We start from the raw sequence: 17195 nt of genomic DNA on the forward strand, positions 1-17195 counted from the left end.
CAGACAAACATTTGTACCAGTAACCATTAACTTCCATTATATCTGACTCCCTGTGTGTGTAATGTTCAATACACTCACAAGTATATACAAACAGCAGCTTCATATGCAATTAACATTCTAGAGAGCGAGATAACGTAATATATGAGGCATTCGTCACCACTCGCCCCTTCCCGTAACCTCGCTATTCGGCTTGTCCCGGAATAACACGAGTTGGTCACGAACGTATATGAAGCTGTCTATATATTCTGTATTAGTTTTCTATGTACAGAAAGGACGGTATTTCAAAGAGACTGACTCACCGGTTTATCAGAAGTCATTCCACTGCTGTGGTAGAAATTGAATCCACGAGTGCAACTGTTTGAGTTTGATAAAGAGCAATATATAAACCTGACATGTACCGCTACTTTGAATAATAAACACGCTTACACTTATTGGCTTTGCGTATACACTGGAACACGTAACATGGGGGAAAGGATCGAGGAAGAGGGGGTGGGGCGTACGGACCCTGTCGGAGTCTACGTCGAAGAATTCCCTATAAGCCTATATTCGCGGGTTCGAATCCCTGTTCGTTTTAACTATGTTTCTAAGTTTGCCAGCACCATGTCCATACACCAGGGTTTTAAAGGTCTTAAGATGTGCATCACCTGAAACGCGCATCAAGCTGATTCAACGTGATATAGTGAGTGAGTGAGTTTGGTTTTACGCTGCTTTTAGCAATATTCCAGCAATATCACGGTGGGGGACACAGAAATGGGCTTCACACATTGTACCCATGTGAGGAATCGAACCCGGGTCTTCTGCGTGACGAGCGAACGCTTTAATCTCTCGGCTACACCAACGTGCATGGTATAAACGAAATATTGTTCAAAGAGGCGTTAAACCAACCTCAGTCACTAATGAGACAAACACTAAGCGTTGCTTCTCTTGAATTCATAAATATTCCAGTGAAACTTTCATAGACACGGACATGACTTAAACAGTAGACTGTAAAGTACCAATATCTCTACCAAGCGGATACAGTGAAAGTTTCAAAGACACGGACATGACTTAAACAGTAGGCTGTAAGTACTTATATCTCTACCAAGCGGATGCAGTGAAACTTCACGTCGGAGCTTTTGTGCATGTATTAGCTCTAGAATTGCCACAGTTATCCAAGTAGGATTGTATCGTCTAAGGAACCATAACTGATCTAATGAGCCATTCGCAGTTTCACTGTGCTAGAGTTGGTACTTAGACTTGCATGGCTTAATCTTTGAGTAGATTGTCCAGAATAACATGTTCCATTTCTATCTCTTATTCCGGATTCCACCACGAAGTAACGTGCCTTATACGTGTCCTGTAAGAGGGGTTTCCGGACTGTCTGGGTCCACTCTTACGGAGAATTCACATGCATGGACAACTTGTGCAGATATTAGGTTTACCGTAAACCTAGTCATTTAGCGCAACAGTAAGTAAAACTAACACTTATATATCAAGCAGTACTTCATTAAACCCAGTGGCCACGTAGTTACCAATAGAACACTGTACTTTGTTCGTAACGCTAATACAATCAGATTGGAACATCACACCACATTAGCTACAACCACCACTCAGAGCATCACAACAGGCTAAGGAGTATCACCACAGACCTTATAGTTAGTGACTGCCAACATTGAGAGCATCACAACACACCCAGTTAAAGCCAACATCGAGAGCATCACAACACACCCAGTTAAAGCCAACACCGAGAGCATCACAACACACCCTGTTAAAACCAACATCGAGAGCATCACAGCACACCCAGTTAAAACCAACATCGAGAGCATCACAACACACCCAGTTAAAGCCAACATCGAGAGCATCACAACACACCCAGTTAAAGCCAACATCGAGAGCACCACAACACACCCTGTTACTGCCAACATCGAGAGCACCACAACACACCCTGTTACTGTCAACATCGAGAGCACCACAACACACCCAGTAAAATCCAACATCGAGAGCACCACAACACACCCTGTTTAAGCCAACACCGAGAGCACCACAACACACCCTGTTAAAGCCAACACCGAGAGCACCACAACACACCCAGTTAAAGCCAACACCGAGAGCACCACAACACACCCTGTTACTGCCAACACCGAGAGCATCACAACACACCCAGTTAAAGACAACATCGAGAGCATCACAACACACCCAGTTAAAGCCAACACCGAGAGCATCACAACACACCCAGTTAAAGCCAACACCGAGAGCATCACAACACACCCTGTTAAAGCCAACATTGAGAGCCTGTTACAACCAGTTAAAGCCATTGAGAGCACCACAACACACCCAGTTAAAGCCAACATCGAGAGCAACACCACAACACACCCTGTTAAAGCCAACATCGAGAGCATCACAACACCGAGAGCACCCTGTTGCTGCCAACATCGAGAGCACCACAACACACCCTGTTACTGCCTACACCGAGAGCACCACAACACACCCTGTTAAAGCCAACATCGAGAGCATCACAACACACCCAGTTAAAGCCAACATCGAGAGCACCACAACACCCAGTTAAAGCCCATCGAGAGCACCACAACACACCCAGTTAAAGCCAACACCGAGCCAACAACAAACCAAGAGAGCACCACAACAACACACCCTGTTACTGCCAACACCTGTTACTGCCAACATCGAGAGCACCACAACACACCCTGTTACTGCCTACACCGAGAGCACCACAACACACCCTGTTAAATCCAACATCGAGAGCACCACAACACACCCTGTTAAAGCCAACATCGAGAGCACCACAACACACCCAGTTAAAGCCAACATCGAGAGCACCACAACACACCCAGTTAAAGCCAACACCGAGAGCATCACAGTAACAACTGTTCATCAAGCTGTTTGTGGACGCATCCCCTGATACTAGTAAGAATGATATATCGCTTCATAAACCCGTTCACCGGAACTACAGACATAATATTCGCAGAAGCTGTTTACAAAATCACATCTGTTGTGTCAATGATTGAGAGCTAACTATATGAAGAACAGCGCTGCGGTTTGCCCACACCCTAGCGATCTCTACAGACATGACATCAACAAACTGATAGCTATATGCTAGATTACATATGGATGACATGATTACATATGGAGGACGTGCCACAGACGACTGCGACTAACCTTGTTAGAGTCCAGGTCAAGATTCATAACAAAGTCTCCAGCACAGCTAACACCACCGTGACCATTTCATAGGGTTCAGCTCCTCGCAGTTTGCTTAAATGTCGTCTGCCACTTAAATATTTCCTCGTTTCACATTGTCAGACAGTTTCTGTCTTCTGCAAAAGGTGTCGTCTGCTGGCATACGCCATCATCGACCAGTGACGCTCGCCCCGTTTACAGCTCTCGCGCATCCCTCCACCAGCTCGAAAGGGTCAGCGCTTATTTCCACAAAATGATTACTACTTTCAGTATCGATCCCGACAATGGCGACGGGATCACCAGTAAGCGCACAACTTTCGTGCTCAAGTCTGCAGTCAGCTGCATGGGCTGAACTTATTGATTGAAATTCGGTACTTAGTACACGGCTTAAAAAGCTATTTGTTATGAGGAACGATTGATGAAATACTATGGGTTATAACTACATGTAGATTTTGAATACAGATTAACACGTATATTGCCTTACATTAGGGTTGTGATGATCGGTAGTCAAAACAGACTTCACATGAAAACGTTCATTGTGAAACTAGGAAACTAGGTTAGGTAAGTAGGTGACTCGGTTGCATTAGTGAGTGAGGGGTTGAGTGAGTGAGTTACCGAGTGGGTGGCTGAGTGGGTGAATGAGTGGTTGGGTGAATGGATGGGTGAGTGAGTGAGTGAGTGAGTTAATGAGTGGGTAGCTGAATGAGAGAGTGGGTGAATGTGTGGTGGGGGTGAATGAATGGGTGAGTGGGTGAGTTAATGAGTGGGTAGCTGAATGAGGAGAGAGTGGGTGAATGTGTGGTGGGGTGAATGGATGGGTGAGTGAGTGAGTGAGTTAATGAGTGGGTAGCTGAATGAGAGAGTGGGTGAATGAGTGGTTGGGTGAATGGATGGGTGAGTGAGTGAGTTAATGAGTGGGTAGCTGAATGAGAGAGTGGGTGAATGTGTGGTGGGGTGAATGGATGGTGAGTGAGTGAGTGAGTTAATGAGTGGGTAGCTGAATGAGAGAAAGTGGGTGAATGTGTGGTTGGGTGAATGGATAGGTGAGTGAGTAAGTTAATGAGTGGGTAGCTGAATGAGAGAGTGGGTGAATGTGTGGTGGGGTATGGGTGAGTGAGTGAGTGTTTTTAATGAGACAGTAAAAATGGCAAAAAGCAAAAGAGAGGATGAGAGTAAATGTGAGTGTGTGAATGAAATCCTGGCGAACAGTTCCACGAGTGAAAGAGTGATTGGATGAGTGGATGGCTGAATGAGCGCGCGTTTTCAAGGCTGGACGAGGCATGTGTCAGTGTAAGTAATGAACTAGCCTGTGAAATATTGTTGTATGTGTACATTTCTGTACCTGGGGAGTCGAACCTGGTATCGGGCGTTACAAGCTAACCCCCACCCCCACCCTACCCATCCCCCTATACATATATTGTAGTGTACACCCAACGTCGGTAACAAGGGTTGCAAGCACATAATACTTCTACCGACAGGTAGACATAGCTTCAAAGGATCGAGTGCGTGTTTACAAACTTTCAGCAAGATGTCTATTAAGTCAGAATCTTCAAACATAAACCTAGACTAACATCTAGTCTCTGAAATGAACAATATTTTACAGGAGAAAGCAGTGCCCCTAAATTATAATAATAAAATATAATATAAAGGAGTGTAGACACTTTCCTCATTTCAACATGAAACTGAGGAAATCTAGACACCACATAATCGAGTTTGCATGGGCCTTCTTGGGCATATTTGTTTCAGGTTGTGTCTTGACAAACTAATAAAAACCTTATTTCCCAATTTATTACACTGCTTTGAATTAATGCATAATATTAAATCCAAAGATGATAAAGTACGTCAGTTGGCAGACATAAATATTTTCTTTACAGCGTGTCTCATAAAGCAATAGATGATAAATCAACTTATTGACAAAGTTCATACACAGACTAAGCCGTAGTGAATGTTCTTAAGGTAATAACTTAATTTAAGAATCATATCACGTAAATTACTTCAGAAAATCAGTGAACCCTTCTGAGAAATTTAAGGACGCGAAATGAACATTTGACATCGCTATGAAAAGCGCTATCGAGCGGCCGTCTAAATTATCCATTCTTAGACGAACGACAGCACATTACCTTTTTCACGAGATTATTGATCTGTAAGTTTTCAGAAAGGGAATGATCTGACAGTCGGCAACAGGCGTCACCAATGAAAGTATTCCGATAGAGCTGTTTGAATAAACCAATGACGCAAATATCGGCGTCTAATCTTAATTGGCACCTGTCCCGAGCAAGCACAACCCGTGTTACACCCCTGGTGTAATCTGAAGGGTAACGGGAACACACTGGATATATCTGCTCTGTGTGCTGTTAGCGATATCTGGTTGTGCCACTGCTAGGCGCCACGGAGCTCACCTGTTGTACAGCTGGGAGGAATGCATGCCCACTAATTGCTGATTGTACTAACATTAAATTTAACATATAAATAAACATTACCCGTGCTGTTGGAGCCATGTACCTTTTAAACTGTATGTCACCTGCTGAAGTGTTCTGTGTAATACATATGAATATATAATTCCAGGAATAAATGGTTTTTTATATAATTTCCCTCCACCGTTAGAGCTAATGATTCTAGACCCCGCTGTGCTGGGCGGGTAGCCTAATGGTTAAAGCGTTCGTGCGTCACGCCGAAGACCCTGGTTCGATTCCCCACAGGTATATGATGCGAGAAGCACATTTCTGGTGTCCCCTGCCATGATTTGGCTTGAATACTGCTCATATCACCATGCGGTGATATTGCTGGATGTTGCAAAATGCGGCGTAAAACGATACTCACTCACTCAAGATCCCGATAATCCAATACCTCACACTGTGGACAATCAAGACTATGATCTCCTAAATGTATACATCGTGACATTAGCCATGAACATGATTCGTAAATCTGACAACATGTTAACGGGCGATTTCACTTTGGTGAAGTGAGGAGAAATCGGCTTACGGTGTCGTTCAAGAGTATTGCAGCAACATAGCGACGTGATGCCGAAATTACGTTAAAACATTAGATTTACGACAGTCGTAACGCTGAGACAGGTGTGTTGACTCTCAGAGTACACTGTAACAGTAAATTAACTTAACGTAATAAAACAATACACAACATTGTAAACGGCTCTCAGTAAAGGTAAACCAAAGTCTATATATAGTCACTTCAACAGACAGCATAACAAACCCTAGTGACTGAGATTATATCAAGTGTACACACGTATTGTGGAGTTACGACGCTATACATTTTATTACCCGTACTGGTACGGAGATGTAGGTACCTGGCCCAGTGCAATCACTGAGTGAGTGAGTTTAGTTTTACGCCTCACTCAGCAATATTCCAGCTATATGGCGGCGGTCTGTACCATGTGATCAACAGCATGAGCATCGATCTGCGCAATTGGGAACCGATGACATGTGTCAACCAAGTCAGCGAGCCTGACCACCCGATCCCGTTAGGCGCCTCTTACAAGCATCGGTTACTGAAGATCAATATTCTAACCCGGACCTTCACGGGTCCAGTGTAATCAGTAATCACAATCATAAAAAACAAACAACCCATTCTGTTAGATCCATACAGTCCAGGCGACAATTATCAAGATTATCTACACATATACAAAATACAAATAACACTGTCCCGTAACAATGAGCTAGAATGCATCGTCATACTATGAGGATTCGAACCCGGTATTCGGATCGACGAGTAACAGGCTGTCACATGGCCCGTCCAGTGACACTGATCCGACGGGTTGAGGGATTATTATGCTCTTTCTGTACATCATAACACGATCATGTTAACACAAATCAAATGAGATTTTAACGGACCCCTAAGGGGGCTGTGGTGTAGCCTAGTGGTTAAAGCGTTCGCTCGCCACGCCGAAGACGTAGAATGGGTACAATGTGTGGATCCCATTTCTGGTGTCCCCACCGTGATATTGATGGAATATTGCTAAAGCGACGTAAAACTAAACTCACTCATTCACTTAACTAACCCCTTTTCAGGCAGAAAGCTTACTTGAAACGTAGGTACAAAGTTCCACCTCCTGTCTTGCATCTACTCCGACGGGTACAGTAGGGGATGATATACCCCTGGGTTCAGAGGATGATATCGTATGTGCATGTCCGCGAGAGTGAAGACAACAAACGACTGTATGACTGTTTACAGGTTGTCAACAAACACTTCCGGCTGCACGGATCGCCTGATTGGTCATCGGTCGACCGCACTAGACATTAAGTGACCCGACAACGCTGCCCATACAAATAGCCCACTAACAAAGCGACAGTGGGATACATATGTACGATCTGAATCGCGCCACGGGTACGGGAATTATTGCCGGTCGATATTTTTGTCAAGACATTGTAAGGATATGACAGCGGGTTGTTAATGGTGCGTGGAAATCGTGACAGCGTGACGGGGATTGTGTAAGCACGAAGAAGGGCGATTGAAGTACCGTTAGTTCCGGCAGAATGGGAAGCTCCTATTGGCAAGTCAAACACACGAAGCTGCGTAAAGATGTGACTCATTTTCTTTAACATTGTACATACAAACTGATACACCACAAAGTCATGGGAGTCAAAGGGTATGAAGAACAGTTACCTAACGGTCACATGATATCTTAACCAAACTTTCGGGGAGGGGTGGGGGAGTTATGGATGTCAACTTCTGTAAGATGAATAAAGGGATGTTTCGGAGTATAATCATACTTGTTCAGCAGATACATATACAACTATCTGTTTCCAGGCTTGCATTGCCTGATGAAGGAGTAAGTATATAATCCGAAACGTCGTGTATTACAGAGATCATCCTAGTCTGTCGTACAGACCCTGAAGCAAATATATCCAAGAAAGCCCACACAAGTCTAGAAAATATGGCAAGTCTAGATTTCCTCAGCTTCTGAAAATGAAGAAAGTCTCAGGGCTCCTTTTCATTATATATTTTTTTTTTTTACTATGAACATTTTTCAGTAAAATATGTTCATTTCAGAGACTAGTTGTTAATCTAAAGTCATCCATAAAATACCCATTGATATGTATCACTTATAAATGCCATTCACAGACCCTTCAGATAACCTTAGAACAAACAAAGATTATTCTGAAACATATATTGTATCAGGGAGACTATAGAGTATCCCTGGTTGTATTAATGCTTATAGTACCACAAAAGATGCTGAAAACCATGAAACATAATCAAGTCTAATCAGAGTTTTATACTCACTGCTGTTTTGAAAGACGACCCTACTTAGATTTAGAGGCTGCGCAGGGGTTGGTACATAGAGTCACGTACTGTGACCAAAATACATTGTGACTAACGCTCAAAGTTTAAATCAGTTGGACGTCGATTTCGTAATCGCTATTATTTGTTATCTGGACGAACTCTTTTGAAAATGATAAATACATTTTTCTAAAGAAAGCATACTGAGTTTTTTTTATTTATGTAATTGAATATTGGAAGAACAGTTATCTCTGATTATATCGAGGTGGAATCTATTTAGCCACGACCCCATACCACGCCTGACATGTATATTTGTTCATACAGAAATGTTGTTTTTTTTGCTTTTCAAACATAAGTTATGTATAAGTTATGTAGCCTACCAATCACCAGTTGTGTCTTATGGGTGTGGTGTTTTTAAGTTTTAAAAGTTTCAAATCAATTTATATCATAAAAATATATAACAAATTAACAACGTTGTAGTTTTCTTGCAATGCGTAATAAGCGCCGGTACAGTTAGTTTTGTCAATAATATCGATAACTCTGATATTTTAAACAGAAAATCGAACATATGGTAAAATGAAATTGATAGGTATACATCTAGTTTTTTTTGACTCTTAGTGTACGTTATTCCCAAGTCTTGATAGTGAGTGAGTGAGTGAGTGAGTGAGTGAGTGAGTGAGCGAACGAGCATGTTTTAGCAATATTCAATTCCGGAAAATATCAAGGCCACTGGAAATGGGCTTCACACGGTGTACCCTTGTGATGAATCAACCCCGGGTCTTCTGTGTGACGAGCAAATGCTTTAAACGCAGACAAAAGAACATAAAGAAATGAATGTTTTACAGATATCATCTTCTCTATAATGTGTAAGGATGTCTCACTGCAACCACTTGCCCTTTCACCACGAGATGTCGCAACCGGTATATCCTGCTACGGTGGGGCGGTGGGCCTTGTGGTCAAAGCGTTGGCTCGTCACGTCGAAGACCTGGGATCGATTCCCCACATGGTACAGTGTGTGAAGCCCATTTCTGGTGTCCCCCGCCGTGATATTGCTAAAAGATGCCTGAAACCGTACTCACACTACGGTATGGCTACACTCCTAGTAGTGTAACTGTGAGCTAAACACAGGCTTGTTTGCTCTATGTGTGGTAGGACCCGTGAAGGTCCGGGTTTAGAATAGATCTTCAGTAGCCCATGCTTGTCGTAAGAGGCGACTAACGGGATCGGGTGGTCAGGCTCGCTGACTTGGTTGATACATGTCATCGGTTCCCAATTGCACATATCGATGCTCATGATGTTGATCACTGGATTGTCTGGTCCAGACTCGACTTAATTACAGACCGCCGCCATATAGCTGGAATATTGCTGAGTGCGGCGTAAAACTAACTAACTCACTCACTCACTATGTGTGGTAGGTCAGGTGGATCGCAGTGTATCGCAGTGTATCACAGAATTGGCTCATGATCGATGACATTGAGTGGGGTAGATTACATAGGGATATATCACTGAGTGTGGGGGGTGGGTGTATTATGGTGAGAGATCACCTCACTTCCTGGTCCAGGGGGGCAGCAGATAAGGCAAAATAGGCTCGGGGTGGGTTGCAGTTACTAACGTTGAGGGTGTCTGTGTGGGTCAGTTCGGATCGTTTCCATGGAATCGGGTGGACGGGGGGGTGAATCGGCCTGGTCGGGTAAGAAACTGAAGGGTTAAGGGATCAGTGTGTGTCAGTTCGGATCGGTTCGGACCCTTAAAGATCCGGGTTAGAATTGGTCTTCTGTAACCCATGATTATCGTAGGAGGCGACTAACGGGGCCGGGTGGTAAGGCTCGCTGACTTGGTCAATGCATGTTATCGTATCCCAATTGCGTAGAACGATGCTCATGATGTTGATCACTGGATTGTCTGGTCCAGGCTCGATTATTAACAGACCGCTGCAATATAGCTGGAATATGACTGAGTGCGGCGTGAAGCTAAACTCACTCACTGACGTTGAGGATGTCGGTGTGGGTCAGTTCGCATCGTTTCCATGGAATCAGGTGGATGGGGTGGTTCGGCCGAGTTGGATAAACTACTGACGGGTAAATCTTTAGTGTTGATCAAGGACGGTCGGTTTGGACGCCGTTGTGAGTTGGGTAGGGGAGCGGCACTGAACTCATGAGGGTCGGGTGGGGGGGGGTGGGAGGTGGGTTAGAATGGGTTTATCTTGAAGGGATGGTTCGTACCGGGACAGGGTCTAATAAATTCGATGGTGCAACTTGGTATAAAGAGGACTGTTATATGTACATATAAGGGTCTGACCCACGTCAGGGTTGTCCTCCATAACAGTGGCACGTCCTTTGATACCCGTAATACCAGATGACGTAACCAACAGAATTGATTTTTCTTCGACTCCGCTAACGTATATCACACGTCAATCTCAGTCTGTGTGATATAACTCCTGTTACAGAAGTAGTCGTCATTAGGGCCAACTACAGAAGTCCAAACGCAAATATACGTCTCACATCAGCTGCTCGCCTGTAAGTGGGGATAATCAGCATTACGTCACTATGACGGTACACCTCTATGATAAGTTCCCTGTACGAAGTACTACAGTTAATGCTACCCCGTAAACCTTTCTCACCAGGCTCAAGTACTGCTGCTCTTGTGACGTCTTTGAGATAAACTCTCTACAAAATATTACGGAATCCCTTTTGTACGGAAGCCTTTCAGGCCCAGGTGTTTTATCTTGGAATTTCAAGATACTAAGTTGAAATTCAAAGATATGTGCGTTGAAATAGCCCTAAAAGGCTTTCGTACAACAAGTACGTTCCAGGTAACAATACTGGTATCTGCAGAAGGATTAATCGGAATGGCAGTAAGTGGCATAACTCGGATATTAGATAGAACCAACTGATATAACCTGTATATAGATTACTCCCCATGTGTTCTATAATTATTCATCATGCATTTTAGAATTATCATCCATGTGTTCTAAACATATTCACATACATTGTATATTTTACAATTATTCACCATGTATTCTACAATTATCCATCATGTATTTTACAATTATTCACCATATATAATTTACAAGTATTCACCATATATTCTACAAGTATTCTAAATATATTGTACAATTATTCATCATGTATTTTACAACTATTCACCACCTATTCTACAATATTTCAATATCTATTCTACAATTATTCACCACCTATTCTACAGTAATTCACCATATATTCTACAGGTATTCACCATAACCATATATTCTACAATAATTCAACATATATTCTACAATTATTCACCACCTATTCTACAATAATTCAACATCTATTCTACAATTATTCACCACCTATTCTACAATAATTCACCATATATTCTACAATTATTTACCATATATTCTACAATTATTCATCATGCATTCTACTATTATTCACCATGCATTCTATACTCATGCCAATAATGGTTGTCAACCCCCTCCCCACCCCAATAAAAACCCCCCAGGGGTGAAAACCATTATTGGCATGGGTGACAACCATAATTGGCATGAGACTAGCATTATTCAGCATGCATTCTACAATTATTCACCATGTATTATACAATTATTCACCATGTATTATACAATTATTCACCATGTATTCCTCAATTCTACAGCTTACAGCGATACTCCCAACAACACGAAATCCTACTTACGTCATATCGTCCACTCGTGTTGACTTAACACGTAGTCACCTTGGAGAGCAACTGTTACCAGGAAGTTGCCTTTATATATCTGCTCTGACAAGCAAGTGAGTGACTTCTTTATAAATCTTATCTGAAGGAGTTTATTCGACTAAACAGATATATGCCGGGGTCCCCAAGTAGGCAGTGACTGGTCCATGCTTATAATACAAGTAGAGAATATATTCTTTACACGCGTGAGGCTTGAATACCAATATATAGGCCAGATCTTGTTGTATTACATGTACGGCAAGCAATGTCCTTGGCGACGACGTTGACAGCTGCCCTGTTTTATTGATAATTAGTCTCAAAAGACTTAACGCCAACTCTGAGAACTTTTTGTAACGTCGTTACCAGAACCTCAATTGTATTCTATATGAACCAATGACACGCTAGAACTCTTTACATCGCGTTTATAAGAGAGCGCCTGAGTCAAAAGTCACTGAACGAGCGTACCGGTTCATATTGATTGAATGCCACCTTACAAACTCCACACACTGTATGTGCTTAACGGAATGCTCTCTATCGCTGCCGTTATAGCAGCAACACAGATATGTTTTTTGTTCATCGTGATTTTCAACTTGTGATCAGATAAATATATATTAGGTGCTGACTTTCATGACGAACATATGGAAACTACATCCCTTGGAAAATATTTCCTATAAAGAAAGGAAAATATTGTAATTATCATGTATATTCATTTAAAAAGCTTTGCGAAATATATGATTGTGAAATAAGTATTAAATGTTCACATAAACATAAAACAAGAGAATGTGTACATGTAGGGCTGTAACGATGCATCGGACTATCGATGGATTGCAGTTGTTGAGTCTCCGATTGTAATTAATCGATTGCAGAAACGAAAAACTATCCATGCATCGATAATGTGTGACTATCGATAGTTTAGTAATTGACTTCCGTTGATAAACGCGCAGCGCGAAATACAGTAAGTACTAGATTCGTTCACTTTGATTTAGAGGTATCCACCCCTGTTACATCTTAAACAAACTTGAACTAGGTTTCTAGTTTCTTGCCAGTTATTAAAAGAGACTGAAACTACTTCAGCTTGTTTTTATTTCATATAAACTATACATTCACTTGGAAAATGACTTCAAATGAGACAATTCAAGGAGAGAAAAAAACTATTGCAAAGTAGTGCAATAGTTGGTCGCAAGTGACTGTCCCTATCGCAATAGTTGTTTCCCCCTCAATAGTCACCCCTATCTACATGTTCTCCACATCACATATACTGGGAAAGTATGTGAGATAATCGACGAAGTGATTCAGGCCCCCTAGTTTATCATTTGCTGAATCCCACGAATGGTATGGTACTGACAAACCTAAAACCATCTTCAGCGTGAATATTGGATTCGAACTCACAGTGGTAGGTTTCTAAGAGAGACATGCACTCACACACACAACCTTAATTAATGGAAAGTACTGAAAATATGTAATCGACACCATTCACGGCGTTATACATTACATGATTCGTGACGCTGTACATGGTCCAGTGCCTACAGCACGTGAAAGAAGAACTCTTCTGAACCATGGTCTATCACATATTACACCAGAACCCGTGAATATCCGGGTTAGAATTGGTCTTCAGCAACCCATGCTTGTCGTAAGAGGCGACTAACGGGATCGGGTGGTCAGGCACGATGACTTAGTTGATGTAAGTCCGTGTTCGATTATTTAGAGAACGCCGACATACAGCTGGAATACTGCGGCGTTCAACAAGAAATAATACAACAAATATAGATTAAAAAATTGAATAAAATATTGCCCCAGGATTGCAAGCAAGTCATCTAAACCGCCTAACACGGACACCTGGTGGTCTCAATGAGTGACTTGGCTGACTGCCATAATACAAACTCTGTATAAACCGTTGCTGCCAACATGCGGTTTGCGAGACGGAAACACCGTTTACGTTTTGCCGTGGTTAAGCCGGAGTATTACTCACTTTGGTGTAAAACAACATGCACTCACACACACAACCTTAATTAATGGAAGGTACTGAAAATATGTAATCGACACCATTCACGGCGTTATACATTACATGATTCGTGACGCTGTACATGGTCCCATGCTAAGCCTGCTACTAACACCGGGGTGTGACATAAACGTATGTATACCTTACACGAAATAAAAAAGGTAAAACATCAATGTTAATTCTGTGTAGGAACGCAACATGCCCGTATTGCTGCCCGGTCCGATCGTTGCTGTTGGATACCATATGCTCCTTAATTCTGATTATATCGCTCAGCATTGAAAATCTCACTGTATGTCGTGCCGCGTCGTTGACACAGTGTGGGTGATTGTTCGGGCCTGAAGGTCAGAGAACTCTAATGAGACCAGATTGCATGTTGTTTGCCGATTATTGCAACATGATTCCTTCTGAGACAATACGTACTCACAATGGTACAATCACCGACACATAGAAACACCCCTTATACACAACGTTAGGTGGTCATTCAACGTCCAGCTGGTCGTAATTAACCCTATTGTACCGCACCAATACGGTCATCCTATCAACAGATTAATGTGTTATGGTTAGTTATCTGGGTATGAGTTAATGGTTCGTCGATATCAGCCATATCTCTTGAGACACCATTACAGAATTAGGCATTGTACTGTTACTGTGTTGGTATTGATAGTTACCAGCATTATATTGTACATAGAATGATATCGTCACGGCGAAGGCTCGGGTTCGATTCCCCACATGGGTACAATGTGTGAAGCCCATTTCTGGTGTCCCCCGCCGTGATATTGCTGGAATATTGCTAAAAGCGGCGTAAGTCTTAACTCACCCACTACATACAATGATTAAATATTCTACTGATGGCATAGATAAAGGTGGAACAAAATTATATATTACAGTAATGACCACGATATTTTAATCTGGTCCGTAGCGTAAACATTCGCCCTTTTTCCAACAGAGCAAAATGCATTTATATGTATGTTAAATGTAAAACTGAATCTAGAGTTTGATAATAAAACGATTGGAATATAACAAATATTGTAATGTGATATTTACAACATGACATGAAAATATCAACCACTATTATTAAACATGAAAATAATGAAACAGTTTTCATATAATTAAGATGGCAGCATTTAAGTTAACCTTTCACAAGAGAGGAATAGACTTCGTCACAATGGGGACGAATCCGCCATCGGCATGTGTAAGTAATTTAGAGGATCTGTATGTTTCTAATAATGAATCATGTTACATTTCAGGAAGTACTGGTGTATCTAAATGCCATTATTGAAGGTATGTGGAACACATCTATCACTTCGATAAAAGTCGGACTGGATTTAAAGTTGTCGGACAGAATGGCGGATCATGTATAAGTTTGGACTTTTCTGATTGGCCAGTCACATTGCTTGATTGATTGCTGATTGGTCAGTCACATTGCTTGATTGATTGACATATTCCAAGGATACTTGTTACGTTTAATCAATATAACACAAATGAATCATTGATATTGTGATGTATCATATGACGTAAGGCTATATCATATGATATATGACGATGATCAAATGTTGTTATGATGCTAATAGAGAAGACATGATCACATGTCTTCTCGGGAGTGACACATCCACCCATATTGAAGTCCTACCATCCCCAGAAACATTTCAACAGAAAATCCTAATATACAAAACAAAACAATTACATGTCACCTAAAACCACTTCAGAGCCACAATAAAAAATAAAAAATAATTTCACACCATACACACAAAAATAATAATAATAATAAAAATGTAAAAATAATCATTTGAAAAACACTTAAAACCCCATCTCAAACACATACTTCAGAACCATAATCATTAATAATCATTTCTTTCACCTTGTTCCCTGGGTCAACCACGCTTCCTCTCGCAGTGTGGAATTATGGGCCTGTAAACAACGTCAGCATGGATTCCAATAACTCCTTACATAATGGCGTGCGGTGCCCTCGGGATATAGATACGACCCACAGCGCATTTAGCTAATCTACTGTCATTGGTCACAAAACGTTTGCAGATAACCCTACAAAATGTAATCTACACAATCGATATAGTTGCTACACGTCTGTCAAAACAAATACCCGACCACCTTGTTACCGGGTACATGATCTGGACACGTTCCAGTTAACACTGGAATCGTCCGGTACACTTGTCCCACAGTGGGACTATCAACAGTTCAATGTAAAAAACATCAAACACCCATCATTAAAACCTGTGTTCATTCACACCAAAGTTGTGCCTGGGTTCATAGTTTCTACTGCGAACAAGAGCCCACCACTAACGTACACCACTCGGTCAATACAACACCGGTATGTATAATGTATACACGAAAACATTAACAATATACTCAATTACCATATATTATTTAGATCTAGTTCTGTAATCAATGAAGGCATGTTTGTGTTAAGTAACCGTGCGTATATATTTTAGATGACATGTTAAATAGTTCGGTTATATACAGGTGTATTTACACCTGTAACCGGACAGGTGAAATCTGCACGACTGTGTAAACAAACAATGAAAAGAAAATTACTTAACAAATATTCATTGCATTGAAGTAACGAGGTCACGTACCTTCTCGCGTTTCGGGAAAATACGACTGGGGTTTGTTGCTTTTCCATATAACAGTGGAGGAGTCTCTAGCTCAATGCTTACACCCGTAGATTTCACTCTGACTGAGGGTCGAGCAAGTCACGTGACTGTCGGCGTTGACATGGCAGGCATTACCTATTGCAACCCAGTAGAACAATGGCTATTAGAGGAATGGGCAAGTCGGATAGGTATCAGGCCCTGACTTGAATCGGTTTCTATACAAGAGCGCGTTGAATGCCAGCGTTCAATCACAACAGTAGGGGGCGCTAGCGGTACATGGGGTGTGCAGAGTTCGGCATAATGTTCGATTATTATTCGAGCTGTCATTTGGTTTTGATTTCAACAATCTTCATGCTCTGGTTCCTCTATGCAATCTGGGCGTTATGACTGTCCAAACTTCCACACTTAATTCCGACTGACGCGTGTAGTAGATTGAGTGTATTGCTTTGTGACATGGCTAGCGATTGCTAAAGAGGACTGTTTATGTTCCT

General features: G+C 41.8%; 1 protein-coding gene across 1 annotated transcript in view; it reads right to left on the reverse strand.

Annotated features, from left to right (window-relative positions):
* LOC124284661 overlaps positions 1-16938 on the reverse strand; it is a 38867-nt gene extending 21929 nt beyond the window's left edge. The window contains 1 exon segment of the mRNA XM_046720766.1: positions 16687-16938. The gene's annotated coding sequence lies outside the window, so the exon portion shown is untranslated.
* Positions 16939-17195: the final 257 nt, after the last annotated feature.

Source organism: Haliotis rubra, unplaced genomic scaffold (assembly GCF_003918875.1).
Source record: "Haliotis rubra isolate DU_JTF1 unplaced genomic scaffold, ASM391887v1 Scf340, whole genome shotgun sequence".
Lineage (NCBI taxonomy): Eukaryota > Metazoa > Mollusca > Gastropoda > Lepetellida > Haliotidae > Haliotis > Haliotis rubra.